This window comes from Oncorhynchus mykiss, chromosome 21 (assembly GCF_057628025.1).
Source record: "Oncorhynchus mykiss isolate SJ-2025 chromosome 21, ASM5762802v1, whole genome shotgun sequence".
Lineage (NCBI taxonomy): Eukaryota > Metazoa > Chordata > Actinopteri > Salmoniformes > Salmonidae > Oncorhynchus > Oncorhynchus mykiss.
Window position 1 is genome coordinate 53,045,407 of NC_143042.1, and position 18,221 is coordinate 53,063,627.

At 42.8% G+C, this 18,221-nt stretch overlaps 1 protein-coding gene across 4 annotated transcripts in view; it reads left to right on the top strand.

The window, feature by feature from the left end:
• Nucleotides 1-18,221, top strand: part of elavl2 (ELAV like RNA binding protein 2) — an 87,908-nt gene that overhangs the window by 12,531 nt on the left and 57,156 nt on the right. The window contains exon 1 of one of the 4 annotated variants that reach the window (XM_090214910.1): nt 3,410-3,568. The exons of the other annotated variants lie outside the window; for them this stretch is intronic. The gene's annotated coding sequence lies outside the window, so the exon portion shown is untranslated. Of the gene's footprint in view, nt 1-3,409; nt 3,569-18,221 lie in introns of those variants that run through there. 4 annotated transcript variants of the gene reach the window in all.

An 18,221-nucleotide genomic window follows, 5' to 3' on the forward strand; every position in this document is an offset into this window, starting at 1 on the left:
GACATTATGATAGTCCCTGTATGATAATCCCTGTATGCTGTTCTGACACTATGATAGTCCCTGTATGCTGTTTTGACATTATGATAGTCCCTGTATGCTGTTTTGACATTATGATAGTCCCTGTATGCTGTTTTGACATTATGATAGTCCCTGTATGCTGTTTTGACACTATGATAGTCCATGTATGCTGTTCTGACATTATGATAGTCCCTGTATGCTGTTCTGACACTATGATAGTCCCTGTATGCTGTTCTGACATTATGATAGTCCCTGTATGATAGTCCCTGTATGCTGTTCTGACACTATGATAGTCCCTGTATGCTGTTTTGACACTATGATAGTCCCTGTATGCTGTTTTGACATTATGATAGTCCCTGTATGCTGTTCTGACACTATGATAGTCCCTGTATGCTGTTTTGACATTATGATAGTCCCTGTATACTGTTTTGACATTATGATAGTCCCTGTATTCTGTTTTGACATTATGATAGTCCCTGTATTCTGTTTTGACATTATGATAGTCCCTGTATTCTGTTTTGACATTATGATAGTCCCTGTATGCTGTTTTGACATTATGATAGTCCCTGTATACTGTTTTGACATTATGATAGTCCCTGTATGCTGTTTTGACATTATGATAGTCCCTGTATTCTGTTTTGACATTATGATAGTCCCTGTAGTCTGTTTTGACATTATGATAGTCCCTGTATTGTCTTTTGACATTATGATAGTCCCTGTATGATAGTCCCTGTATGCTGTTTTGACATTATGATAGTCCCTGTATGCTGTTCTGACATTATGATAGTCCCTGTATTCTGTTTTGACATTATGATAGTCCCTGTATGCTGTTCTGACATTATGATAGTCTCTGTATGCTGTTTTGACATTATGATAGTCCATGTATGCTGTTTTGACATTATGATAGTCCCTGTATTCTGTTTTGACATTATGATAGTCCCTGTATGATAGTCCCTGTATTCTGTTTTGACATTATGATAGTCCCTGTATGCTGTTTTGACATTATGATAGTCCCTGTATGCTGTTTTGACACTATGATAGTCCCTGTATTCTGTTTTGACACTATGATAGTCCCTGTATTCTGTTTTGACATTATGATAGTCCCTGTATTGTCTTTTGACATTATGATAGTCCCTGTATGATAGTCCCTGTATTCTGTTTTGACATTATGATAGTCCCTGTATGCTGTTTTGACATTATGATAGTCCCTGTATGATAATCCCTGTATGCTGTTCTGACACTATGATAGTCCCTGTATGCTGTTTTGACATTATGATAGTCCCTGTATTGTCTTTTGACATTATGATAGTCCCTGTATGCTGTTTTGACATTATGATAGTCCCTGTATGCTGTTTTGACACTATGATAGTCCATGTATGCTGTTCTGACATTATGATAGTCCCTGTATGCTGTTCTGACACTATGATAGTCCCTGTATGCTGTTCTGACATTATGATAGTCCCTGTATGATAGTCCCTGTATGCTGTTCTGACACTATGATAGTCCCTGTATGCTGTTTTGACACTATGATAGTCCCTGTATGCTGTTTTGACATTATGATAGTCCCTGTATGCTGTTCTGACACTATGATAGTCCCTGTATGCTGTTTTGACATTATGATAGTCCCTGTATGCTGTTTTGACATTATGATAGTCCCTGTATGCTGTTTTGACATTATGATAGTCCCTGTATGCTGTTTTGACATTATGATAGTCCCTGTATGCTGTTTTGACATTATGATAGTCCCTGTATTCTGTTTTGACATTATGATAGTCCCTGTATGCTGTTCTGACATTATGATAGTCCCTGTATGCTGTTTTGACATTATGATAGTCCCTGTATGCTGTTTTGACATTATGATAGTCCCTGTATTCTGTTTTGACATTATGATAGTCCCTGTATGATAGTCCCTGTATGCTGTTTTGACATTATGATAGTCCCTGTATGCTGTTTTGACATTATGATAGTCCCTGTATGCTGTTTTGACATTATGATAGTCCCTGTATTCTGTTTTGACACTATGATAGTCCCTGTATTCTGTTTTGACATTATGATAGTCCCTGTATTGTCTTTTGACATTATGATAGTCCCTGTATGATAGTCCCTGTATGCTGTTTTGACATTATGATAGTCCCTGTATTCTGTTTTGACATTATGATAGTCCCTGTATGATAGTCCCTGTATTCTGTTTTGACATTATGATAGTCCCTGTATGATAGTCCCTGTATGCTGTTTTGACATTATGATAGTCCCTGTATGCTGTTTTGACATTATGATAGTCCATGTATGCTGTTTTGACATTATGATAGTCCATGTATGCTGTTTTGACATTATGATAGTCCCTGTATTCTGTTTTGACATTATGATAGTCCATGTATGCTGTTTTGACATTATGATAGTCCATGTATGCTGTTTTGACATTATGATAGTCCCTGTATGCTGTTTTGACATTATGATAGTCCCTGTATGCTGTTTTGACATTATGATAGTCCCTGTATGCTGTTTTGACATTATGATAGTCCCTGTATGATAGTCCCTGTATGCTGTTTTGACATTATGATAGTCCATGTATGCTGTTTTGACATTGATAGTCCATGTATGCTGTTTTGACATTATGATAGTCCATGTATGCTGTTTTGACATTATGATAGTCCCTGTATTCTTTTCTGACATTATGATAGTCCCTGTATGCTGTTTTGACATTATGATAGTCCATGTATGCTGTTTTGACATTTTGATAGTCCCTGTATTCTGTTTTGACATTATGATAGTCCCTGTATGATAGTCCCTGTATACTGTTTTGACATTATGATAGTCCCTGTATGATAGTCCCTGTATACTGTTTTGACATTATGATAGTCCATGTATGCTGTTTTGACATTATGATAGTCCCTGTATGATAGTCCCTGTATTCTGTTTTGACATTATGATAGTTTAAGGGACTCTGTTTACCCCATGCTGTGCATTATTTGGGAAAATCCTTTACATGCTGTAGTCAAAGCCCAGGATGTCTTATAGGCACGGGATGGATATGTTCTTCTCTGTGATACTGAGTCCTTCCTATGTAAGCAGGACAAATACAGTACAATGTATCAGATGGATAAATTACCAAAGATAACCTTGCTCTATAAAACAAATATTTATACACCAGGTGCTGTATACATCAACAGATTATGTTTCCATTATACCGTTTTTCTCCATGCATATATGATTATACACTTTATCTTTTTTTTTTTAAATAATGTTCAGATACTTTTTAAAACCCCTTTGTGTTATTTTTCCGCTATGCCCATATCTACTGTACTTACAGTATATTTGTGACCAGACAGGCCTTCTCGCTCTCTCTCTCTCTCTCTCTCTCTCTCTCGTCCCTGGTGTGACATCACTCAAGCTGTCCATAATGGCCACAGTGGGAACTCTTACATCCCAGCAGGAGCCACATTGCATGTGCTACAATCAATGACATCGTCCAGCATCAACCAGACCTCCTAGGGAGTGCCATAGAAGGAAATGATCTCAGTTCCACCTCCAACTCTCTGAGCCATTCCGGGTAAGGGAATAATAACGACATGAAATAGGGGCCCAGGGTCAAAGGTGACTATAAATCAAAGCCCTGTTCTAATGTGTCCGTCCTTGTTTCCTCGATGTGAGCACACAATGCATATTCAGTGTATATACAGGAATGTATTCAGACCACTTCCCTCTTTCCTCATTTTTGTTACATTACATTATTCTAAAATGGATTACATTAATTTATACATTTTTCCTCCTCAATCTACACACAATACCCCACAACGAAAATGCAAAAAAATTGCAAATGTATTAACGATGATAAAGAAAATACCTTATTTACATAAATATTCCGACCATTTACTATGAGACTCGAAATTGAGCTCAGGTGCAGACTGTTTCCATTGATTATCCTTGAGATGTTTCTACAACTTGATTGGAGTCCACCTGTGGTCCAATCAATTGATTGGACATGATTTGGAAAGGTACACACCTGTCTACCTGACAGTGTATGTCAGAGAAAAAAAAAACAAGCCATGTGGTCGAAGGAATTCTCCAAAAAAGCTCAGAGACATGATTGTGTCGAGGCATAGATCCGGGAAAGGGTACCAAAAAATGTCTGCATCATTGAAGGTCCCCAAGAACACAGTGGCCTCCATCATTCTTAAATGAAAGAAGTTTGGAACCACCAATACTCTTTCTAGAGCTGGCCGCCTGGCCAAACTGAGCAATTGGGGGAGAAGGGCCTTGGTCAGGGAGGTGACCAAGAATCTGATGGTCACTTTGACAGAGCTCCAGAGTTCCTATGTGGAGATGGGGAAAACCTTCCAGATGGATAACCATCTCTGCAAAACTCCACCAATCAGGCCTTTTATGATAGTGGCCAGACGGAAGCCACTCCTCAGTAAAAGACACATGACAGCCTGCTTGGAGTTTGCCAAAAGGCACCTAAAGGACTCTCAGAACATGAGAAACAAGATTCTCTGGTCTGATGAAACCAAAATTGAATCATTGGCCTGAATGCCAAGTGTCACGTCTGGAGGAAACCTGGCACCATCCCTTCGGTGAAGCATGGTGGTGGCAGCCTCTTGATGTGGGGATGTTTTTCAGCGGCAGGGACTGGGAAACTGGTCAGGATCGAGGGAAAGATGAACAGAGGAAAGTACAGCGAGCTCCTTGATGAAAACATGCTCCAGAGTGCTCAGGATCTCAGACTGAGGCCAAGATGCAACTTCCAAAAGGACAATGACCCTAAGCACACAGCCAAGACAAAGCATGAGTGGCTTCGGGACAAGTGTCTGAATGTCCTTGAGTGGCCCAGCCAGAGCTCGGACTTGACCCCCGATCTAACATCTCTGGAGAAACCTGAAAATAGCTGTGCAGCGACGCTCTCCATCCAACCTGACAGAGCTTGAGAGGATCTGCAGAGAAGAATGGAAGAAACTCCCCAAATACAGGTGTGCCAAGCTTGTAGCGTCAAACTCAAGAATACTCGAGGCTGTAATCGCTGCCAAACGTGCTTCAACAAAGTACTGAGTAAAGGGTCTGAATACTTATGTAAATGTGATATTTCACATTTGCCAACATTTCTAAAAACCTGTTTTTGTTTTTACATTATGGGTTATTGTATGTAGATTGATGAGGGGGGGAACAATTTAATCAATTTTAGAATGAGGCTGTAACGTAACAAAATGTGGAAAACGGTCAAGGGGTCTAAATAATTTCCAAAGGCACTGTGATTGGATACCTGAATGTAAGGTCATTCTCCCTTTACATTAACCAATCCAAAATCAAATGTGATCTGTGATCACTTCAAGGAAGGATGCATTTCAAACAGGCCGCAAGTCACGTTTCCTTGAGTGCTGGGGCTTCTGTGAAGATGAAGATGAACATCAGGTTGAAGTTGAAATACATCTGGCATCGGGTCCCAATCACTTCATCACAACCACGTTTTCTAAATCTAAACTGAATACAAAATAACAATTTTAATGTACTTGTATTTTGTCCTGCACAATGAAATGGGGCAGGGGACTGTGGATCTGTCTCGGTCCGTTCATTTGTACCGTTAGTCACACTCAGGGGCGCCGCCGGGGATTTTGGCCACTATGAAAAGATATCACATTGGGCCCCACCACCACAAGCCACACCAACCTTGCGAAATTGCTGGAACCACACACTGTCAGAACCCAATCGACCCATTCAAAGCTTTAAATAACTCCTACCTTTTGCAGGCTTGCAGCTCATCTTGTAGGTCAATATTTACTGTACGATATTTACCGACAGTGAGCTGTGAAAGCATAACACTGTGCAGACATGCATGCAACAGTCTGCATACAGTGGAATTCACTATTTGATGCAAGACTGATACCCTCTATAAGAAATGTGCCTAAGGCCATCTTTTAACAGTCTAAATGTCATTTTAATGGTAAAAATTATTGAATGGGAAATTCTCTTAACATTAATGAATAACTTTTTAAATAACTTTAAATATACAGTAACTCCTCTTCAATAAAAACAAAATAACATTATCATCTATAGAACGATATAATAAACAAAATAATAAAATCGGCAGCAGATTTTTGAACTAAGTTTACACACCAACGAGACAATAATCAGCTGTAAAAGTGGAAATGGAAAAGGCCTGAAGGTGGCGCTAGAGGAAAGGTCAAGAGGTCACCAAATCAACTGGTTTCTTTCACTTGGGGGTCTTGATTGTGCTCAACAAATTTTTATGGCAATCCAGCCATTATCTTGTTCTCAGTCTTAATTCTCAGCCTGTGGGCATCATGTGTGTCGTGATCCAATATCCATAGCCATTAAACAGTTATCACTGGCCCTCGCTCAGCCTTACTCACCAAGAGCCCAGCGCCGAGCCTTCTTGCTAGCAAAGACACTGATCAAGTCTTTGAAGTCCAGCTTTCTAGCTAACGGACTTTCAATGGACAGCATGGCAAGACTGTAAAGCCTGTCCTGGGACATAGTGGACCTCAAATCGTTGTTTATCAGTTTTAGCTCACTGAAAGCTCCCTCGCCACCAGGAACAGTCACAGGCAGTGTGCAAAATATCCGTAAAGCAATGCACACCTCTCCCAAAAATACTTTGCAGCTGCATCTCACAAATTGCATTCAGGAGACCAAGAGGGGACAAGCTAGAGGAGAAAGTGGCAGCATATACAGTGTTCAGGAGACCAAGAGGGGACAAGCTAGAGGAGAAAGTGGCAGCATATACAGTGTCCAGGTGTCAGGAGACCAAGAGGGGACAAGTTAGGAGGGGAGCAGCATATACAGTGTTCAGGTGTCTTACTTCATGTTGAAACTCAGGTGTAAGATCTCTGGAATACTTCATGATCAGTGGTTGGTACACAGAAGGGACTTTATCCTCACTAATCTGCCCAACTTTCAGAACAGCAGGAAATTATTCTACAATTTTTTTTTTTTGTTGCAGTGGTGTGGAACCTAGTGTCCAAGTCACTTATGATGTTTTCCATAGCAGTAAAGAACACTGTGTTCCAAAACACCGTTGCTGCACTGTCCTGAGCCGTCTCCTCTTGAGAGGTCTCATCATGGAATCTCTTCCCTTTCCTCTGGCGACTGTGTTCCTTGATAAATTGAGGTGCAACATCCATTTGCGTGGCAATCAGTGTTGCCTCAGACAGGAGAGACTCTCATCCATCTCTAAGAGCCTGCATCTGTGTCAAGTGAGATTTTTCATGACTGGAGAATCACATTCTTGTCCTCAATGCATTGCAGTACCTGCAATTATGCCAACTGATGTGTCATTCAACACAATGCTGCTCAGCTCCTTCTTCAGTTGGGAGTAGGGCTGGGTCAGGGGTATGGGGATGGGGAGACAGGGCTGGTTCATGGGGATGGGGAAGGGGAGACAGGGCTGGTTCATGGGGAAGGGGAGACAGGGCTGGTTCATGGGGAAGGGGAGACAGGGCTGGTTCAGGGGGATGGGGAGACAGGGCTGGTTCAGGGGGATGGGGAGACAGGGCTGGTTCAGGGGGATGGGGAGACAGGGCTGGTTCAGGGGGATGGGGAGACAGGGCTGGTTCATGTGGATGGGGAGACAGGGCTGGTTCATGTGGATGGGGAGACAGGGCTGGTTCATGGGGATGGGGAGACAGGGCTGGTTCATGGGGATGGGGAGACAGGGATGGTTCATGGAGATGGGGAGACAGGGCTGGTTCAGGGGTATGGGGAGACAGGGCTGCTGAGCCTGAAGCTGTATCTGTTGGGCCTGGCACCAGGCAGGGACAGGGAGAACTGATTTATTATGAATAGCTTGCTAAAAGTTTTCCTGCATTTTATTAAATGTCGACTAAAATAGGAGCGAAATGTGAACACTCAGAATTTTCTGTGAAGATATTAAGTAACTGAATGTTAGGGGAGCAAAAGTAGCCTATTTCACTCACGGACTAAGCTATCAGGTTAATATCCACCACTCACGGACCTTCCTTTGTGAAACATTGGGTGACATCACCGTTTCTCCTTCTCTCTCCTGTCTTTCCTTTTCGTTTTTGGAAACCAGATTCTTCTTTAGGAAGCTGAGACATGATGACCCACCGCCACTCCTCACTTGCAATTCACTGCTAGCGAGTACCGCTCGCGCCTGGTTTGGGGGGCAGGACCAAACCTTTTCATGTAAATAGAGGGGAGTTGGGCAATGCAAAGACTCTCTGGATGTTAACTGTTTTGCCAAAAACAAGAACATAAAAAGAAACCGTTAGTTTTATTAGTGAATTGTAAATAAAATATTATATTAATAATGATAGGTACTTTTTTTCAATATTAAATTAATAACCTAATGTTGTAATAATTTGTTAGAACCCCCCCCCCCCCCCCCCCCCCCATACGGCACCCCTGGTCACATGCGATATCTCAGACAGGACTGGGACAAATTTCACGAAACTTGGGTGAATGGCTCAATGCAAGAGCTATGGTAATTAACAGAAAATGTGTTACTGACACATATCTCAATTGGCCCATGTGGGGGAGGGGATACACTGCTTCATTCATGGGAGACAATATGTTTTACTATTGTCATTTGATTTTGATTTACTGTTCGTTAAGTTCATCAAATATTCTCAGAGGTCACCCATCAAAATCTATTACAGTGGGAAACCTTCTCACAGCTTACCTTTCAAATCTCAATTTGGCAGAAATGTATGATATCTCATTTCAATTTCCCTCTGGTCTGTCTCTCCCTGTGTATAACATCCATCGTGATCATTGCCTATAAGGTAGCCAAGTAACAGGCTCTTTTTAAAAGCAGTCTTTAACAATAATTATGCTCATTATCTCCTTCAGCCTTGTTCGGGGAAGGACACACTGACATATTTCACTCTGGTCCCAGTGGGGTACATTGTAATCACCTGAATGCAACACGGGAGCCATTGGCACTGAAGGGTCTCGAATACAGAGCATGCTAATGTCTCAAAAGAACCGCTATTGATATTGTACCTCCTCTGCGAGAATCTATTGGAGACGGGGGGGAATGGAAAGGATGCTTGAAGGATGAAAATGCTAATATAGGTACCATTGACTTGCATTGGATTTGTGACACAAATGCTGAAAGGTTAGCATTTTGAAACAGTGTACTGGTAAACAAAACCAAATCATGGGTTGTTTTCATACCTGGTCCATAAACCGCTTACAGGGTAAGAAAACCAATATGTCATTTTATTTGGGTTAACTGTCCCTTTAAATCAAATCAAATCAAATGTATTATTTATATAGCCCTTCTTACATCAGCTGATATCGCAAAGTGCTGTATAGAAACCCAGCCTATAACCCCAAACAGCAAGCAATGCAGGTGTAGAAGCACGGTGGCTAGGAAAAACTCCCTAGAAAGGTCAAAACCTAGGAAGAAACCTAGAGAGGAACCAGGCTATGAGGGGTGGCCAGTCCTCTTCTGGCTGTGCCGGGTGGAGATTATAACAGAACATGGCCAAGATGTTCAAATGTTCATAAATGACCAGCATGGTAAAATAATAATAATGACAGTAGTTGTCGAGGGTGCAGCAAGTCAGCACCTCAGGAGTAAATGTCAGTTGTCTTTTCATAGCCGATCATTCAGAGTATCTCTACCGCTCCTGCTGTCTCTAGAGAGTTTAAAACAGCAGGTCTGGGACAGTTAGCACGTCCAGTGAACATAGCCGCAGGTGGAACAGTTGAAACTGGAGCAGCAGCACGGCCAGGTGGACTGAGGACAGCAAGGAGTCATCATGCCAGGTAGTCCTGAGGCATGGTCCCATTTAACAATCGGGGTTGGGGGGGGATTGTTTAAAAAACAACACCTAATAGCAGGAACAGCACCGTCTAGTGGTCAGAACCTAGTAATATCAGAACGTAGGATGGGACATAAACACTGTGTTACCGAAACACCATTGCTGCACTGTCCTGAGCCGTCTCCTCTTGAGAGGTCGCATCATGGAATCTCTTCCTTTTCCTCTGGCGGCTGGCTAAACCCAAAAACCTAAATTACTAATTTCTCTGAACAGGGGGAAAAAAAAGCATCACCGAATACATTACATAGGATGAAGAAACAATACTCTAAGCCGCAGCTCCATACTACTTGTAAAACATAGAGAACTGATACTGTATACTCGTTGTTGAGGTGGGATTAGAGTGCAGTGTGGGGGGTGCGTGGATGGCTTTTGACAACTTATTTGTATTCCTCATGTCTTACTCATTGTTCGAAAAATGTTTGGTCCAAATCGAATGTTAGGTACTAAAATGATTGAATATTATATTTTTTATTTTTATTTTTATTTCACCTTTATTTAACCAGGTAGGCTAGTTGAGAACAAGTTCTCATTTACAACTGCGACCTGGCCAAGATAAGGCATAGCAGTGTGAACAGACAACACAGAGTTACACATGGAGTAAACAATTAACAAGTCAATAACACAGTAGAAAAAAGGGGAGTCTATATATACATTGTGTGCAAAAGGCATGAGAAGGTAGGCAAATAATTATAATTATGCAGATTAACACTGGAGTGATAAATGATCAGATGGTTATGTACAGGTAGAGATATTGGTGTGCAAAAGAGCAGAAAAATAAAAATAAATAAATAAAAACAGTATGGGGATGAGGTAGGTGAAAATGGGTGGGCTATTTACCAATAGACTATGTACAGCTGCAGCGATCGGTTAGCTGCTCAGATAGCAGATGTTTGAAGTTGGTGAGGGAGATAAAAGTCTCCAACTTCAGCGATTTTTGCAATTCGTTCCAGTCACAGGCAGCAGAGAACTGGAACGAAAGGCGGCCAAATGAGGTGTTGGCTTTAGGGATGATCAGTGAGATACACCTGCTGGAGCGCGTGCTACGGATGGGTGTTGCCATCGTAACCAGTGAACTGAGATAAGGCGGAGCTTTACCTAGCATGGACTTGTAGATGACCTGGAGCCAGTGGGTCTGGCGACGAATATGTAGCGAGGGCCAGCCGACTAGAGCATACAAGTCGCAGTGGTGGGTGGTATAAGGTGCTTTAGTGACAAAACGGATGGCACTGTGATAAACTGCATCCAGTTTGCTGAGTAGAGTGTTGGAAGCAATTTTGTAGATGACGTCGCCGAAGTCGAGGATCGGTAGGATAGTCAGTTTTACTAGGGTAAGTTTGGCGGCGTGAGTGAAGGAGGCTTTGTTGCGGAATAGAAAGCCGACTCTTGATTTGATTTTCGATTGGAGATGTTTGATATGGGTCTGGAAGGAGAGTTTAGAGTCTAGCCAGACACCTAGGTACTTATAGATGTCCACATATTCAAGGTCGGAACCATCCAGGGTGGTGATGCTGGTCAGGCGTGCAGGTGCAGGCAGCGAACGGTTGAAAAGCATGCATTTGGTTTTACTAGCGTTTAAGAGCAGTTGGAGGCCACGGAAGGAGTGCTGTATGGCATTGAAGCTCGTTTGGAGGTTAGATAGCACAGTGTCCAAGGACGGGCCGGAAGTATATAGAATGGTGTCGTCTGCGTAGAGGTGGATCAGGGAATCGCCCGCAGCATGAGAAACATCATTGATATATACAGAGAAAAGAGTCGGCCCGAGAATTGAACCCTGTGGCACCCCCATAGAGACTGCCAGAGGACCGGACAGCATGCCCTCCGATTTGACACACTGAACTCTGTCTGCAAAGTAATTGGTGAACCAGGCAAGGCAGTCATCCGAAAAACCGAGGCTACTGAGTCTGCCGATAAGAATACGGTGATTGACAGAGTCGAAAGCCTTGGCAAGGTCTATGAAGACGGCTGCACAGTACTGTCTTTTATCGATGGCGGTTATGATATCGTTTAGTACCTTGAGCGTGGCTGAGGTACACCCGTGACCGGCTCGGAAACCAGATTGCACAGCGGAGAAGGTACGGTGGGATTCAAGATGGTCAGTGACCTGTTTGTTGACTTGGCTTTCGAAGACCTTAGATAGGCAGGGCAGGATGGATATAGGTCTGTAACAGTTTGGGTCCAGGGTGTCGCCCCCTTTGAAGAGGGGGATGACTGCGGCAGCTTTCCAATCCTTGGGGATCTCAGACGATATGAAAGAGAGGTTGAACAGGCTGGTAATAGGGGTTGCGACAATGGCGGCGGATAGTTTCAGGAATAGAGGGTCCAGATTGTCCAGCCCAGCTGATTTGTACGGGTCCAGGTTTTGCAGCTCTTTCAGGACATCTGCTATCTGGATTTGGGTAAAGGAGAACCTGGAGAGGCTTGGGCGAGTAGCTGCGGGGGGGGGGGAGCTGTTGTCCGAGGTTGGAGTAGCCAGGCGGAAGGCATGGCCAGCCGTTGAGAAATGCTTGTTGAAGTTTTCGATAATCATGGATTTATCGGTGGTGACCATGTTACCTAGTCTCAGTGCAGTGGGCAGCTGGGAGGAGGTGCTCTTGTTCTCCATGGACTTCACAGTGTCCCAGAACTTTTTGGAGTTGGAGCTACAGGATGCAAACTTCTGCCTGAAGAAGTTGGCTTTAGCTTTCCTGACTGACTGTGTGTATTGGTTCCTGACTTCCCTGAACAGTTGCATATCGCGGGGACTATTCGATGTTAGCGCAGTCCGCCACAGGATGTTTTTGTGCTGGTCGAGGGCAGTCAGGTCTGGAGTGAACCAGGGGCTATATCTGTTCTTAGTTCTACATTTTTTGAACGGAGCATGCTTATCTAAACTGGTGAGGAAGTTACTTTTAAAGAAAGACCAGGCATCCTCAACTGACGGGATGAGGTCAATGTCCTTCCAGGATACCCGGGCCAGGTCGATTAGAAAGGCCTGCTCACAGAAGTGTTTTAGGGAGCGTTTGACAGTGATGAGGGGTGGTCGTTTGACTGCGGCTCCGTAGCGGATACAGGCAATGAGGCAGTGATCGCTGAGATCCTGGTTGTAGACAGCGGAGGTGTATTTGGAGGGCCAGTTGGTCAGGATGACGTCAATGAGGGTGCCCTTGTTTACAGAGTTAGGGTTGTACCTGGTGGGCTCCTTGATGATTTGAGTGAGATTGAGGGCATCTAGCTTAGATTGTAGGACTGCCGGGGTGTTAAGCATATCCCAGTTTAGGTCACCTAACAGAACAAACTCTGAAGCTAGATGGGGGGCGATCAATTCACAAATGGTGTCCAGGGCACAGCTGGGAGCTGAGGGGGGTCGGTAGCAGGCGGCAACAGTGAGAGACTTATTTCTGGAGAGAGTAATTTTCAAAATTAGTAGTTCGAACTGTTTGGGTATGGACCTGGAGAGTATGACATTACTTTGCAGTCTATCTCTGCAGTAGACTGCAACTCCTCCCCCTTTGGCAGTTCTATCTTGACGGAAGATGTTATAGTTGGGTATGGAAATCTCAGAATTTTTGGTGGCCTTCCTGAGCCAGGATTCAGACACGGCAAGGACATCAGGGTTAGCAGAGTGTGCTAGAGCAGTGAGTAAGACACACTTAGGGAGGAGGCTTCTGATGTTGACATGCATGAAACCAAGGCTTTTTCGATCACAGAAGTCAACAAATGAGGGTGCCTGGGGACATGCAGGGCCTGGGTTTACCTCCACATCACCCGCGGAACAGAGAAGGAGTAGTATGAGTGTGCGGCTGAAGGCTATCAAAACTGGTCGCCTAGGGCGTTGGGGACAGCGAATAAGAGGAGCAGGTTTCTGGGCATGGTAGAATATATTCAGGGCATAATGCGCAAACAGGGGTATGGTGGGGTGCGGGTACAGCGGAGGTAAGCCCAGGCACTGGGTGATGATGAGAGAGGTTGTATCTCTGGACATGCTGGTTGTAATGGGTGAGGTCACCGCATGTGTGGGGGGTGGGACAAAGGAGGTATCAGGGGTATAAAGAGTGGAACTAGGGGCTCCATTGTAAACTAAAACAATGATAACTAACCTGCACAACAGTATACAAGGCATATTGACATTTGAGAGAGACATACAGCAAGGCATACAGTAATCACAGGTGTTGAATTGGGAGAGCTAGCTAAAACAGTAGGTGAGACAACAACAGCTAATCAGCTAGCACAACAACAGCAGGTAGAATGGCGATTGATTAGGCAGAGAGGGTCGGATTAACTACACACAGAGCCTAAGTGCGGCTGGGGCCGACAGATAAAACATAAACAAGCAGAATGGATTACCGTGAATTAATGGACAGTCCAGCATGCATCAGCTATGTAGCCAAGTGATCAGTGTCCAAGGGGCAGCGGTGGATGGGGCAGGGAAGCTGGACTGGCGAGTGTTATCCAGGTTAGAAAACTAACAATGACTAAATAGCTTGTAGCCAGTTAGCTGGTTAGCTTCTGAAGGTTCTTGAGTGTGTTCTAAAAATGTAAAGATAATAGCGGTTCCGTATCACATTGGGTGAGGCAGGTTACCGGAAGGTATAAACAAATTAAAAATCGAAAAGGGATAGAAAGTAAATATGGGTTCAGTGAGTGTTTGGGACGCGGCGATTCAGATGGTTAGCAGGCCTGTGCTAACAAGCTAACAGTTAGTAGACGGTGCTAAACACGGTAGCAGTTAGCGGACCGGGCTAAACAAGCTAGCAGTTAGCAGGCCGAATTTGCAAGCAAGGAGATAGCAAGGGCTAGAGAGTTAGCCTTTGGGGACGTCGCGATGGGGGGAGTCTGTTTATTCCTCTTCATGCGGTGACATCAATGGACCGGTCGTGGGTCTGGATATTGTAGCCCAGGAGCTCAAAATGTTCCGTTTGCGATGGGAATCCGGGGGTGAAAAATAAAAATAAAATAATAGATAGGTCCGTTATGCTCTGGTTAGAGTCGCGTTGTTCGAACTGGCGAGAGCTTTCCGAGCTAAAGGTTAGCTGATGACCGGTTAGCTGACCGGTTAGCTGAAGACCGCTAGCAATGTTTTGCTGAAGCTGGTTGTTAGTTGGCTAGTTGGCTAGCTTCAGTTGAGGGGTTACAGATCCGAAGTAAATATAAATACTTTAGGAAAAAAAAGCTACGTTGGGTGAGGCGGGTTGCAGGAGAGTATTTAGAAGAAGTTGAGGTTCAGCAAAAAGTTTTAAAGATATGTGAAGAAAAAAAACGAAAACGAAACGAAAACAAACGATATATACAAGGGACACGACAACACGTCCTACTGCTACGCCATCTTGGATCGCTATGAATCCTATAACTGAAAATGGCCAATTTGGGTGCAATCAATTAGCTTAATTTCTCAGATCTTGTTATTTTTCAACAAAGAATGTTTCCGAAATGCTAATTTTGATTCCAACAACAGAAACGATTTCAGAACAATCTGAGGTGGTGGAAATCCTCTTTATTCTACTTTTTGAGGAGGAACGACCCACCATTTAATGACACAAAGTGCGCAGGTACGAACTTCGGGAGAAGGGCATAGAATCAGGATGGAGCCAATGACTTGTGGTGAGAGGACTGGATATGTCCATTTAACTCTTTGTTTGTTTGTTTTCCTTTTTAAACAGTGGTATTAAAAATACTGAGATCAGAAACTTTTTGATATCTCATATCGTAGACTTCGATGAACGAGGTCTGAGCATATCGCTAGCAATCCATGCGACATAGACCTTTCCTGCAGTCAATGATCAAAAACACCCTCTTTTGCCTCATGGGTGGAATGTTATTCATATTTTTTCACAATTTCACAATTAATAATGTTTTTTTATTTTTATTTTAAATAACACATACGATGTTTCTATGTCAAACAGTTTCATTATTTTTCAGTCTTCTGTGATGTATATAAAGTGTAAAATTGGGATGCAAATTGAATACATTTCAACTCTATATCTGACACGGTACAGGTGTCTTCTTTTTTTAAGTCCATAACCATGCGTGTGAGGTGGATATACTTTAGTTTCAAAGTCAATTTGCTTAAGACTACAAAGAAACACTCAGTGTGACCCTGATTTAACCCCACAGCAGTTTAATCCAATTTTTAGATGCTAACACCTCCCCCCCAAATAAAAATCTAACAGACTCCATGTTGTGTTTTCGCTTTGCATTTCACAGAAGCATTTCGATACACCCGCTAAATATGTGTACAGTATGTGACCAATAAAAGTTGTATTTTTACCTATTTGTCCGAGCTAATCAGCCTCACAGTATGGGCGCCATGCTGACAGAGACAGGAAGTATAACGGAGCATGTGACTGATCTGAAGAGGGGGGCGTAGCATCTAACAATTGGATATAATACTTTATGGGGAACTGCTCTGTGATGTAAGGGTTGCCAATTTAATAATAACCGTCTACAGTCTATAGATATCTTCCAACGTGGGACACTTGCTGCTTAACCGGTACAGTTAACTCAAACGCTTCTCCAATGTTATTAAGAGGGAATGTTAGTTACCTACTAGTGCATTCAGAAAGTATTCAGACCCCCTTTTCACATTTTGTTAAATTACGGCCTTATTCTAAAATGGATTAAAATAGATTTTTTTCCCCCTCATCAATATACACACAATACCCCATAACGACATCACAATACCCCATAATGACACAGCAGAAACCAGGTTTTTAGACATTTTTGCAAATAAAATAAATAAATAGACTATCACATTTTACATAAGTATTCAGACCCTTTACTCAGTACTTTGTTGAAGCAACTTAGGCAGCGATTACAACCTTAAGTCTTGGATATGACGCTACAAACTTGGCACACCTGTATTTGGGGAGAGTCTCCCATTCTTATCTGCAAATCCTCAAGCTCTGTCAGGTGTTTTTTATACATTTAATATATATATATATACAGTTCAGCCAAGAGGCCACATTTCAGACATTTATTGGATATTTCAAACTTTTTTAACAAATCAAAAACTGAAAAATTGGGCGTGCAAAATGATTCAGCCCCCTTAAGTTAATACTTTGTAGCGTCACCTTTTGCTGCGATTACAGCTGTAAGTCGCTTGGGGTATGTCTCTATCAGTTTTGCACATCGAGAGACTGACATTTTTTCCCATTCCTCCTTGCAAAACAGCTCGAGCTCAATGAGGTTGGATGGAGAGCATTTGTGAACAGCAGTTTTCAGTTCTTTCCACAGATTCTCGACTGGATTCAGGTCTGGACTTTGACTTGGCCATTCTAACACCTGGATATGTTTATTTTTGAACCATTCCATTGTAGATTTTGCTTTATGTTTTGGATCATTGTCTTGTTGGAAGACAAATCTCCGTCCCAGTCTCAGGTCTTTTGCAGACTCCATCAGGTTTTCTTCCAGAATGGTCCTGTATTTGGCTCCATCCATCTTCCCATCAATTTTAACCATCTTCCCTGTCCCTGCTGAAGAAAAGCAGGCCCAAACCATGATGCTGCCACCACCATGTTTGACAGTGGGGATGGTGTGTTCAGGGTGATGAGCTGTGTTGCTTTTACGCCAAACATAACGTTTTGCATTGTTGCCAAAAAGTTCCATTTTGGTTTCATCTGACCAGAGCACCTTCTTCCACATGTTTGGTGTGTCTCCCAGGTGGCTTGTGGCAAACTTTAAACTACACTTTTTATGGATATCTTTAAGAAATGGCTTTCTTCTTGCCACTCTTCCATAAAGGCCAGATTTGTGCAATATACGACTGATTGTTGTCCTATGGACAGAGTCTCCCACCTCAGCTGTAGATCTCTGCAGTTCATCCAGAGTGATCATGGGCCTCTTGGCTGCATCTCTGATCAGTCTTCTCCTTGTATGAGCTGAAAGTTTAGAGGGACAGCCAGGTCTTGGTAGACTTGCAGTCTGATACTCCTTCCATTTCAATATTATCGCTTGCACAGTGCTCCTTGGGATGTTTAAAGCTTGGGAAATCTTTTTGTATCCAAATCCGGCTTTAAACTTCTTCACAACAGTATCTCGGACCTGCCTGGTGTGTTCCTTGTTCTTCATGATGCTCTCTGCGCTTTTAACGGACCTCTGAGACTATCACAGTGCAGGTGCATTTATACGGAGACTTGATTACACACAGGTGGATTGTATTTATCATCATTAGTCATTTAGGTCAACATTGGATCATTCAGAGATCCTCACTGAACTTCTGGAGAAAGTTTGCTGCACTGAAAGTAAAGGGGCTGAATAATTTTGCACGCCCAATTTTTCAGTTTTTGATTTGTTAAAAAAGTTTGAAATATCCAATAAATGTCGTTCCACTTCATGATTGTGTCCCACTTGTTGTTGATTCTTCACAAAAAATACAGTTTTATATCTTTATGTTTGAAGCCTGAAATGTGGCAAAAGGTCGCAAAG